The 12,569-nt window shown below is 38.7% G+C and overlaps 1 protein-coding gene across 2 annotated transcripts in view; it reads right to left on the bottom strand.

The window, feature by feature from the left end:
- The window catches only part of IL5RA (interleukin 5 receptor subunit alpha), a 35,582-nt gene extending 30,174 nt beyond the window's left edge, over positions 1-5,408 (bottom strand). Inside the window, exons 1-2 of one of the 2 annotated variants that reach the window (XM_039240271.1) lie at positions 5,274-5,408; positions 3,875-4,016 (exon numbers count right to left, since the gene is read on the bottom strand). The gene's annotated coding sequence lies outside the window, so the exon portion shown is untranslated. The remainder of the gene's footprint in view (positions 1-3,874; positions 4,017-5,273) is intronic. The other variant, XM_039240272.1, reaches the window with a different exon arrangement.
- Positions 5,409-12,569: the final 7,161 nt, after the last annotated feature.

Genomic DNA, 12,569 nt, shown 5'->3' with positions numbered 1-12,569 from the left:
CATTTGCTTATTTAACAAACAGTTATGAACAACCTGTTATGTGCTAGAAATACAAGTACGAACGAACAAATCTTTTTTTTTTTTTTAATGTTTTATTTATTTCAGAGAGAGAGCAGGGGAGGGTCAGAGAGAGAGGGAGACACAGAATCTGAAACAGGCTCCAGCTCTAGCTGTCAGCACAGAGCCTGATGTGGGGCTCGAACCCGCAAACCCTGAGATCATGACCTGAGCCGAAGTCGACACTTAACCGACTGAGCCACCCAGGCGCCCCTCAAACGAACAAATCTTGAGTTTTATCTCTCAAATGTAGATCCATAGCTGGAGGGGCTAATGTAAATGAAATGGAGACTAGAGAATGAAATGTAAGTGAATACTTGCAGTCCGGTTAAACCCTGTTGCATTAAAGGTGTGAATGGAACACCGCAGGAGTTCAGAGACTTCCGAAATGACTCCTGAGGAATTATCTAGAGTTCTTTTTAAAAAAAAAAAATAATTTATTGTCATATTGGCTTACACACAGTAGCCAGTGCTTCATCCAGAGTTCTTGACACACCCAAATGGGAAAGGCACTCGCAGGGGATTGCAGGGGGAAGGCAAAGCCAGAGGAGCAGAAATTACGTTGGAGACGTACTGAGTGGGAGACCACAGCAGATCTTTGAAGAGTAAACTTTCTTAGGCACAGTTAATCAAACTGAAAATAAATCCCGTAACAATTTTCAATAATGAGCATTTAAATATGGGCCCAGAAGCTTAAGTCTAAAAGAATCTCAATGTGGGAAAGAGAAACTTTGTATCACAAACCTCGCAATAAACTTCTGGTACTTTGAGCTTTGGAGAGGCTGAGTTTTTTGATGAATCCTAACCCGGGCAGGCCATTAAAGGAATACGAAACAGAGTTACGGCCCCAAGGAAAAATAAAACCCTATTTACACCTACTTGAAATCACTGGACAATGAAAATGAATGGAGATTTAAAATGTTCTAATAACTCAATGCAGCAGTCTGGAGAGAGTGGGTATCATGTCAGCATCTTGTTTTACAAGTTGTCAAAGAAGGGAATTGATCCCTTGCTGGGATTTATGCGTTAGAAATCTTGAGTATTTCTTCTGAAAATATGGAAAGGCATTTCTCATATGAACTGGACTTCAAGGCATAATATTAACAGCCTCTCCTGTTGTGCACCACGCTTACTTTGACAAAGCACTTCCTCCTATTACCTCTCGTGCATCCCCTTTGATTCAGTGGGTGGCCCACATGGTTTTTAGTCAATTTACAATGAAGAAAAGGAGTCTGAAGGGTTAAATAATTTGCCAGTGATCAAACAGCTCATAATTATGGAATTTAGACCCAATCTTGGGTTTTCCAACAGTAAAGTCTACATTCTGTACTAATTTAAATGACTTTTAGTTTTCAGTTTAAAAATTTATTTAAAAAGGGGCGCCTGCCTGGCTCAGTCTGAAGAGCATATGAATGTTGATCTTGGCCCCCCATTGGGTATAGCAATTACCTAAAAATAAAACCTTAAAATATTTATTTAAATGGGCTGGTATTTTGCAAACATAGTGCTGATAGAACCACAGAAGATAGACCTTAGCTAAAAAGGCAAAAACAGAACAAAACAAAACAAAACAAAAAAACCCAAAAAAACCCCAGAAACAAAAACAAAAATATACCATTTTGAATCATTATTTTTTAGCTTACTATTTAACCAACTTACTACTTAACTTACTACTATCACTCTTAACTTGGTAATGAAATTAGTAAAATATCACAATATAGAAGACAGAGACAATACAAATCATTCAATTTCTTCTTCAAATTTAAGTATTGCTAATCAGAATTACACTACTTGTGTGAAAAATAATTTCTTTTACTCTGATTCCATACTGGGCAGAAACAAAATTTTTAAAATGGCAATGACCATAAAAGCAGGTTTTTTATTACTTGGAAATTTTTTAACAATTAAGAATGTTAAGGAGTTAAAGGGAAGCATTAGCAATTTACTGAAGCTGAGAAGCAAAGACGCAAAACTAAAACCAAAAAAAAAAAAACCTTTAACAAATAACACTGCTCTCCAACTTGAGAAGGTCATGTCTTTGAAATGTCAGCATTTCCTGAAATGATATCATATATGCTCTAACTTTGCACTAATTGTCATTAATAGGAATTCTAGGTTAGAAAAAAAATGCAAAATTGGTATTCCCTAGTGATTTTTACTGACAAAGTAAATAGTAGGTTGTAACCAAACAGCTATATTTGTCCTTCTCAGTTAAATAATTGACGTGATGAAACTGTTGAATACCTAAGTGGGGAGATAATTGAATATTTTACATAGCCAAGCACCTCCTCTTTGAATTTGTTGTGTACTGATTGTATAGCTGCTGAAAATAGAATTATTTTTCATATTTGGTCACTCACAAGTTTTTCAATGGTTAACTTTTTTGCTATAAGACAGTCGTGTGCTTATTTTCATATCTCATTGTGGTATTTTCTATTCAAAGAGGTGATGCTTTTGAAGGGAAATCAATGGTCCTATAGACCACACAAGATACTCCAATAAAAGTCTAAATATTAAGGAGAATGACAATTTTTTTGTGAGCCAGATTAAGTTCCCCTGAAGACTGGATATTACTGGAGCTGCAACTGATGCATATTTTCCGCAATCCTGTGCGTTCTCTGTGCCTTGACCCACATCTCTCTGGGCCATGTCTTTAATCCAAAGATACTTTGTTCAATAGATGTCAACTGGGCAACATTTCATTGTACAAGAAAGAGCTACATCTTAGCTTAAAAATACATCAAAATGGCAATATGATCAACTATTTCTCATGGCTGCCAATTAAGATCCACAAGAATGCTATGAAGTTGTTAAAATAAGATTCAGATTAAGCAGAAGGAAGAAGACATGGGTTGCCTGCCTACAGTTCTTAGACATACAAGCTCAGCCTTGTAGAGATATCATAGGCTGTCACATATTCGTGTGACATTTCATCGAGTCAATCTAAAATTCCTCGAGTCCTCTCTAAGAATTTGGCTTCCGGTAAGTGTTAGATTCTTTGAAATTTGGAAGAAAGCAGGAGTACAACCTCTCGCACTATAGATGTTTCCAGAGAGTTGAGTAAAGTTTTGGCAATTGGCAATGGATTTCCCCAGTGTTCCTAAGAATTGGTCAAATTCTACTGAAGTTCAGACTTAAAAATACTTTCCCCTCTTTTTTTCTTTTCAACTTTTTTTTTTTTGCCTGGGGCATTTGTCTTATAACCAAAGTTATATATGCAACCTTGTTTTTAGAGCATTTTTGAGTCAGTTGTGGTGACATCTAATTCCAAACTCAACCTCAGTGCACAGAAATTGAAGAGCAACTGAGAGGATTCATGCTCTGTTAGGCTCTTAAAAGTAAAGAGTTGACCTTGTACTTCCTCTTTTTTTCCTGTACAGTGTAATCAGCAATAAAATTCATTGAGGGAGGAAGAATAAATAAATAAACCAAGGTGTAAAATGCAAATGACACCTTTAGCCCTTAGGTATATTGCATTATCCTCCCCCCCACCCCACCCAAAGAAAAACTGTGGAGGCTTCCTAAAAATATAAATGAGTTATAAGGATTCTGTATAATGCATGCAATTTTTCCCTAGTATTCCTGGATTTGGGTTAATTGTCTGAAGTAGTCATAAAATGTAGCTCACAGGTTCAAATTGTTGCCCTACCCAGACATAAATGATCTTCTGCCAATGGTGTTGCCAAAATGAGCAGATGGAAAATGAAGTTAGAAGGACTTGGCTGCTAATCTCCCAAAGTGGCTCAATGTCTGCCATATAATCGAACGTGGTGCGATTTGTCATCCCGCCTCCAGGATCCCCTATTCCCAGGCTTACCTGCCTCTGGCGATCCTCTTTTCTCCAAGGACCATGCTCAAAAGGAGAGGGTCAAGGCCAGGTCCATCCTAGCTGTGTTCGGCTGCAGCCCCAGCACCTAGCACAGTGTCAGACACAGGGCAGATGCTAAATGTGCCTGGCCCTGTATAGAATAGACGCAAATTAATACACTAGCCCCACCAGGTCAAGCCCTGTAGGGTAAAACCTATAGCATGCGGGCAAAACAGACCAGAGCACGGCAGGCTGGGAGCCTGCAACAAGCCTGGTCTGTTTGCAGGAAGGTGTGATACATTTGGTACCTTGCCTAAAAATTTCCCTAAGCAGCATTTTAAGTACCGAAAACAAATGAGGTGATTTGATGATCAAATGTTTACTATGTTTTGAAATGCAGACTGTTCACCAATAGTTACATACATTAATATATTTTTCAATAACTATGAAGGGGGACATAACCTTTCCTACAAAATAAAAATTGTACCAGCCAATGACATTTTTGGCATGATAATTCATTAAATTGCGTATCAAACACGTTGATCAGTAATGACTATGAAAGCAGTCACTTTTCATATGTTTATGAATGTTCGGTTTGTGGGGTATTGAAGTATTTTGATTTTTTCTCTCTCCATTTTATTAAATTTTCCCTTCGATCCATTTCTTCTGTGTGTGTGTGTGTGTGTGTGTGTGTGTGTATGTGTGCGTACATATACATGTTTGTTACTTTGGGTGAATAATTAACAAAACCAAGTGAGATATTTCAGCTATTTAGATATCAGCTATTTCAAATTTTTGTACATTTTATATCAAGTCAAACAGTCTTCAAAATCCCAGAACCCACAGGAGACACAAAAGGCAGATGCCTTCAACTAGATACAATGCGATCTCCTTTTTGTGGTGGTTCCTTCATCTGTAGCTTTCTGAATTTATTCTGAAATGTCCTCACCAAGATATTTAATTAAAAAATCCTATGCCCTCTAAACTCATGTATTTTCTAAGAACTCTTGGCAGAGTATATATTTTCATTGTAATCCCTACAGTATTAGCAGCAGTGGCAAACAAGTCCCCTATATAAGCATCAACAAAACCGTAGGCGTTTTGATAATATGACTCACCTTGCCACGGATTTGCCCTCCCAGCTACTTAGCTAATATACAAGAATAAAATGCTGTACCCAGAATCGATATGACCTGCCTTATAGATACTGTGTATAGCACCATTATTAGTTCCATGTCTGCTAATTATAGTTATAAGGGTTTTGTTTCCCCTTTTTATTTAAAAAGTTGCCCTATATTTATAAATCATTATTACTTTTCTTATCCCCCTCCCCTCATCCCTGTTTAATGAAATTATTAGGAGGTGGAGCACAGGGTTGTCTTAGAGCGGGGAAAAGGCATTTACTCACTTTGCAATGAATCAGCCTTGGATCCCCACTTGCTGCGAAGTGCGGTGGCCATGCCATCAGACGCAGCTGCAAAGGCATTGAAAATGAATCTTATCTCTGGCTGCACTTTTTGACTTAGAGGCGGTTCTTCTTTATTGTTTCATCATCAACAGCTGTAATGGTTACAAACTCACAGGCAGTTGGCTTTACAAAGTGAGGGCGGCAAGGCTCTTAGTATATATCCAGGAGCATTTGTAAGAGCAATTAGGGGGCCAGCCCTAGAGGAAACTCCCAAGTGAATGAAATGAAAGAATCTCTCTTGTGCCGATAGCTGCTATCTGATAACGGTCTCCTCTGCGTTTTCATTCTCTTTTGAGGTGTTTAGCTCTGTTCAGGAACTGAAATGAACATTTATTCCCGGGGGTTGAGGTAACCAAGTTTTCTGTGGGCTCTGTCAAGCACTGCATTCCTAGGATCTTTATGTGCTTCATTCAGCGAAGGTATGTGTTGCTGATACACAACACGGGGCACAGGACATAACAAAGAATGGCGCCCAAGGAATAGGTCTCTCTGCGTGCTGAGCGTTAGCCTTTCCCTGCTTTGCTAGCCGGCCCTGCACCCACCAGTACATATGTGTGCTAGGGAAGGGCAGGGAGAGTTTCTGGGTGTCCTAAACTGCTGACAGCTGAACAAATGATGACAGAGGTAGTGTGAGTCTGTGACAAGGCCCGGGACCTTCTCTCTTCCATCTCTCCCCCGGTTCCCAGCAGAGCACCTAGCTGTCCTCAGCATGCTTTAAGTAAACTTCGTTGTTTTTTTTTTTTGTTTTGTTTTCTTTGTTCCATTTCTGTCCAGGAATTTTGAGGTGACTGACTAGCAAAACTAAAAAAAAAAAAAAAAAAAAAAAAAAAATTGTGTCCCAGGGTGTCAATGGATAAGAGAAGCACTTATCGTGTGAAGCATCTGGGCCAGATACTAGTCGGTGCCTTTGTAAGGGGACCTCCAGTCTTAGCCCAAGGAGCTGAGTGATGACGGCCTGTGAAAAGCCAGTGCAGGGAGAGTGGGAAACAATTTGGCGACTGTGAGGTGAGATCAATTCCGTTTGCAGGGTGGGGAACCACAAGTTCTCTGAAGGAGCCTTCCCAGGAGGCTCAGCACATGTAATGAGTAAGGGGGTAGTGACTGGGCTTCTTAAAGTGTCTGGTGTAGCAGTTCCCAAAATGAAACTAGACCAATCATTATTGGATGACCTAAAAATGTGATTTCTTCTGGGGAAAGGGAAAGTGGCCGAAGGAATGGAGAGAGATCCATTTATTTGCTAAGAGGCCCCCAGAAAAGTTGAGGTGGAGTTATCCACCTCAGACCTACTCTTTGATGTCCCACACATCTAATTTTAGGTATAGCATACTCTAGAAGCCCTAAAAATAGTTATTAATCATTGTGAAGGCCATGGTTTCCGGCCTCAAAGTCTGCTTTCACGTTGTATTTCTTATATTCATTTATTCAAGAAGTATTTCTTGAATGCAGCGGTTGCAGGAAGCTTTGCCTCAGTACCCAGGATTCGTTGTCTTCGGCTTCGAAAAATAAAGAGGTGGACACAGAATAAAATGAGCAGCAGGCAAAAGTTTATTACAGTATAAGATCAGAAAGGAAGAAGAGTATGAAAGAAAGCTCTCCCTATAGAGAGGGGGTGTTTGAAAGTGAAAAGTGAATGCCTGACTATAGGAAGGGACTCTGTTTTATAGGGTTTGGGTAGGGACCCACTCCTTCCCCTTTGTTCCTTCTCAGGCTCTCTCCCCTTATTGGTGGGGTAACTCCAAATGCCTAGTCATTCCTTTTTGATTGGCTCGTTTCCGTTGTATGAGGGCTGGTCTATGGCCATACTGGTCCTTGTGGGTCATATATTATATTTTCAGTCAGGTTTTTTGTTAAATTCCTGAGGGAAATCTGAAGGGCGTAGGTGGTATCTTGTTACACTGTTAAAAGGAACCTTATAACTGAGGGTGTTTGCTTGAGTTCGGATGTTCCCAGTAGAAGTGTTTTAAAGGAAGCGCTTTCCCCACCGAGGCACCTTGAAGCCCTATCATCTGCATTTCTGCCTGTTGTTCCCTATCATACCGCTACGCACGGTTCCAGGCACTGTTAAGGATATAAAGAAAATTACACCTGGCTTCTATCCTCCGTACCATCTTCTCAGATATAGGATCCTTTATCAACTCTACCAATAATCATTTTTAAAATGTGTTCACATTTTGTCTCCATGTCCTATTTCCCCTTTAGCCTGAAGGAAAGTGAGGGCTTTGTATAGTTTCCTTTTTGTGGCAACAGTTTTTTTCCTTAAAATAAACTGTAAACGTCCAAAAATGGAATAATGGAACATGCTGGTAGAATTCCCCCAAATTGTTTTTTTATTTTTGATTTTTAAGTAAAATCCAATCTGTATTCTTTTATTATTTCATTTTTTTAACTTTTTTTTTTTTTTTTGAGAGAGAGACACAGCATGGGCAGAGGACGGGCAAGAGAGAGAGGGAGACACAGAATCTGAAGAAGGCTCCAGGCTCTGAGGTGTCAGCAGAGAGCCCAACGCAGGGCTCAAACTCATAAAACCATGAGACCAGGACCTGCACCAAAGTTGGACACCCAACCAACTGAGCCGCCCATGCTCCTCTGTCTATATTATTTTAGAAGAAAAAGAACCTGGGTTTAGCCAAATAGTATAGGTGAAAATATAAACAGGATAACAGGAACTCAAGATTCAGTGGCCCCACCTAGGACCACTGTTACGGAAGCTTGTGGAAGGTATCTATTCCTAGGAATCCATTCCATGGAAATAATGTGAAATGTAGACCAGATTTATATAAGAGAAAAGTGAAATTCATTGTAGCTTTACTTGTAATGGGAAAGTAATACAAGGATGAGAGATAACTTTCAAAGGTTGAAGTATGTAGATATGAAGTATTTATTGATAACTCTTAATATAGGGTATTATGGAAAAATGTTAAAAGCAATAGGAGAGCAAGTATACACAGATAGATAGATTTCTTTTTCATGATCTCATTTTTGATCAGAAGACCAAACTGATAGGAGTGGTTATCTCTAAGCGGCATGTTATTAGTTAGCTATTGCTACAGAACAGCCACCCACAAACACCGCAGTAGTAAACATTGATAAGCATTTGTTTCTTGCCCAAGTGGCTGACTTTTGATGAGAGCCTGGCTAAATTTGGCCGGGCTCCGGATCACAGAGTGGGGTCATGAGTGTTCGAAGCATCTGTCATTCACTGGGAACCAGTGGCTACCCAAGGCAGATTCTTCTTACGGGTGATAAGAAAAGTGCAAGAGGGCACAACCAAGTGCACAAGTCTGTTTCAAATATCTGCTAATGTCACATTCACTGGCATCCCGAGTCAGAGCAGAATACATGGCCACACCCAGGGTCAAAAGAACTCATCCCACGGTACACCCCACCCACGTGATAAGGCCATGATAAGGGTGTGGATGTATACAGCTGCTAGCCAGCAGCGAAGAATGGGAATCAATGATGGGGTGCCTGGGTGACTCAATTGGTTAAGCTGCCAACTTTTGATCAGGTCATGATCTCATGGTTCATAAGATTGAGCCCCACATTGGACTCTGTGCTGACAGTGGAGAGCCTGCTTGGGATATTCTCCCTCCCTTTCTCTCTCCTCTCTCTCTCTCTCTCTCTCTCTCTCTGTTCTGCCCTGCCTTTCCCTGGTGCTCTCTCAAAATAAATAAGTACACTTTATTTTTTTTTAAAAAATGAATTGGAACCAATGTTTTATCTACTGTAGTGGGATGAACCAGTCCTTTAATTTTCTTCTTATGCTCATACAAATATTTTATTCTGTATAAATGCAGGAGAATAAAGTATTAGAGACATGCAGGTCAGTGGAATGGAACTGAGAGTCCAAAATAAGCTCTCACATTTATGATTGATTGATTCTTGACAGGGAAACGAAAATAATTCAATGGGGGAAAGGAACAGTCTTTTTAACAAATGATGTGTAAATATGCAAAAGAATGATGTTTAAGCCCTACCTCATACCATGTACAAAAATTAATTCCAAAGAAATCAAATACTTAAAAGTGAAAACTAAAACTATACAATTCTTAGAAGAAGACATAGGCATAAATCTTAGTAACCACACATACGGCAGTGACTCCTTAAACATGACCCAGAATCACAAGCAGTGAAAGGTAGATAGATTGGACCTCAGCAAAATTACAAGTTTTTATCCTGGAAAGGACACCATAATGAAAAGACAATCCACTGATTGGGAGAAAATATTTACAAATTATATATCTGGTAAGGAATTTATAACCAGAAAAAAATATGAGGAAATCTTCCAACTCAACAACGAAAAGACAAATACCCCAATGAAACAATGGACAAAGGATCTGAGTGAATAGGTCTCCAAAGCAAATGTACCAATAACCACCATAAACATGAAAAGCTGTTCAACATCATCCATCAGAAAAATGCAAGCCAAATCCACAAGGAGATACCTCTTCACATCCACAAGGATGGTTAAAATAATAATAAAATATAATAATAGTGTTGTTTGGGGATGAGAAAACAGAACCCTCATAGACCACTGGTGGGAATGCAAAATGGTACAGACACGTTGGAAAAGTCAGGCAGTTCCTCAGACAGTTGAACATAGAGTTGAACATATGACTTCACTCAAAGTAAATACCTGAAAGTGTTGAAAACTGAGATCCCAAGATCTCAAAAATGTGTGTGTGAATGTTCATAGTGTGATTCATAATAGCCAAAAAGTAGAAATAACACAAATGTCTGTCAAGCAGTGGTTAAGAATATATGGCATATCCATCCAGTGGAATGTTACTAAGCAATGAAAACAAATGAAGTACTGATATATGCTGGAACACGGCTGATCCTTGAAAACCTGAAGCTAAGTGAAAGAAGCCAGTTCATAAAAGACCAAATGTTATATTGTTCCAATTATATGAAATGTCTAGAATAGGCAAATTTATAGAGAGAGGAAGTAGATTAGTGATCACCTAGGGCTGGATAGGTGGAATGTGTGCAAAATAGGAAGTGACTGTCAGTGGCTGTGGGGTTTCTTAGGGGGTAAGGAAAATATCCGCAATTGATTTGATGATTGCCAACTCTTTGAATAAGCTAAAGACCACTGAATTACATACTTTATATAGGTGAAGTTTATGACCTGTGAATACATCTCAGTAAAACTGTTTTTAAAAAATGCCCTAACAAGATTTACATAGAATCCTAGATAGGTATTAGAACAATTCCAGCGTGAAACCGATCTGTAGATTTACCATGTATTGCTAAAATTCATGGCATTTCCTTGTTGAATAAAGACTCTCAACGGCTTAAGCATCTTGAATTGTTAGTAACTAGTTCTTCTTTTTCTTTTTATTATTGCTTTTATTGCTTTTTCACTTATATTGAGATGTAACTGACACATAACATTATATAAGTTTGTGTATACAACGTAAGGATTTGTTGTGAGTACATATTGCAAAATAATTTTGCAGGGACCAATTCTTTTCTTGCAAAGCCAGGTATAGGAAATCAACCAAAATATGGAAACAAATGAATCATACAATTAAGCTTACTTTATCAATGGAAATTACTATTCACTTTCAGTCAGGAGATAACCTACTGCATGCCTGGGGCTGTCAGGTGCTTTATTCATATTATCATATCATAGCCCTATAAACTTATGTTACAGATGAATCAACTCAGAGAATTTAGCACAGCTCCATTGTGATGCTCCCTACAGTCACATTGCCTATAATGGCAACACTTTAGTTGTGAAATTGTCATAATTATTTTAAAAGAAACAATATAACAATAAGGACTAAATATCTTACTTGGTCCAAGGGCAAGGAACAGATTCCTCTTGAGAAATTTCCAATTATTTTAGGTTAAGTCTAAACATCATTTCCTATGGGAACTCCTCTTTGACTTGACTCTCTCTCCCCCTCAAGTGTTCATTCAACAGCTAAGTCTATTTTATTTCTATACGATACTGAATACTTCTATACATATCGTATAGAAATATGTTTATATCTTTGTCTCCAACACTAGATGTGAGGACAGGCCTTAACTTGATCTAGCTTGGTTTTGTCAGAATTCATCAGAGTATCCAGTTTTAAGGAAAGAAGAGGGAGTTTGTTTTGTTACAATAGGAAATTCCGTGTGATTTTATATTTGAAGGTAGAAGTGAAACGAGAACATCCTAAGGAAGCTGGTTTAGACTCTTCTTGGTTCTGATCTGAGGCTGTTGATAAGTCAGAATTTTGAAGGTGATTATTCTCAGTCTTTACCCTTGGGCCTCTGTTCTTTTAACTATTATTGAAGTCCCATCTTTTAAAATTAATGACCCGGTATGAAATTTCAGAACAGCTAAAATTGATTTGTCTATTTACTTACCTCTTTTAAATGTAAAATAAAATTGCATTTGTGTGTAAAATCCCCGAGCACCAATGAAAATGGCGATTCTACATTTTCTGAGAAATCTCTTTATTTGTCCTCTGGGAGATCTTAAACTTTAGTTGGCTTCTATTAAACTTTTATGAGAACAAAACGAGTGAATGACTTTTCCTTCAAAGAGGTACTTTCTGTTGTTTCAAAGTAAGAACACAGTCTTAAAACAGAACATGTCTTCTAAACAAATTACTCAGTGTTGCTCCCCCCCAAAAAAGGGGGTTGGGGTGGGGGAGGAGTGTGAGGAGATAACCAGCATCACTCCCAAATTGCATAATCTTAAAATTAGGTCAAAACTTTGTTATTTATTTATTTATTTACATCCACATTAGTTAGCATAGAATCCGGTGGGGTTTTGTCTGACTTGTCTGAATATTGCCTCAAATATCTTCCTCAAGGGGCCTAAAATGCTATCATAAATTATTATCTTTATGTGAAGCATTATTCTCCTTTCACTGTCCTGTTTCAAAATGCAAATACTCCTCGGAGCAGAGATGTATTAAGGACACTGATGCCATATGTCTTGGAGTTGGGTGCTGGCAGGTGGGGTGGGGAGCTCTGACCTCAGGGTTATCGCTCTGCTATTTAATGGTTTTTAACCTCAGTTCAGCCATGTTTTGTTTAACTGATGTCAAATCCTCTGCCTAAAACCAGAAATGGGAACGAACAGAGCAGGTAGTCAACATACTAAGGTCAACACAGTTAATGTCCCAGGTTGACCGGCCAGTTATTTTGTTCTGGCTTTGAAGATGGAGGGAGGGCAACACTTGAAGCTGGAAAGGACCAAAACAAAAGCACATTCTTCCCACGTCTCCAGAA

This window comes from Hyaena hyaena, unplaced genomic scaffold (genome assembly GCF_003009895.1).
Source record: "Hyaena hyaena isolate Hyena2069 unplaced genomic scaffold, ASM300989v1 scaffold_172, whole genome shotgun sequence".
NCBI lineage: Eukaryota > Metazoa > Chordata > Mammalia > Carnivora > Hyaenidae > Hyaena > Hyaena hyaena.
Note: the sequence above shows the minus strand (reverse complement) of the source record. Positions and strands in the feature narration are given on the sequence as shown.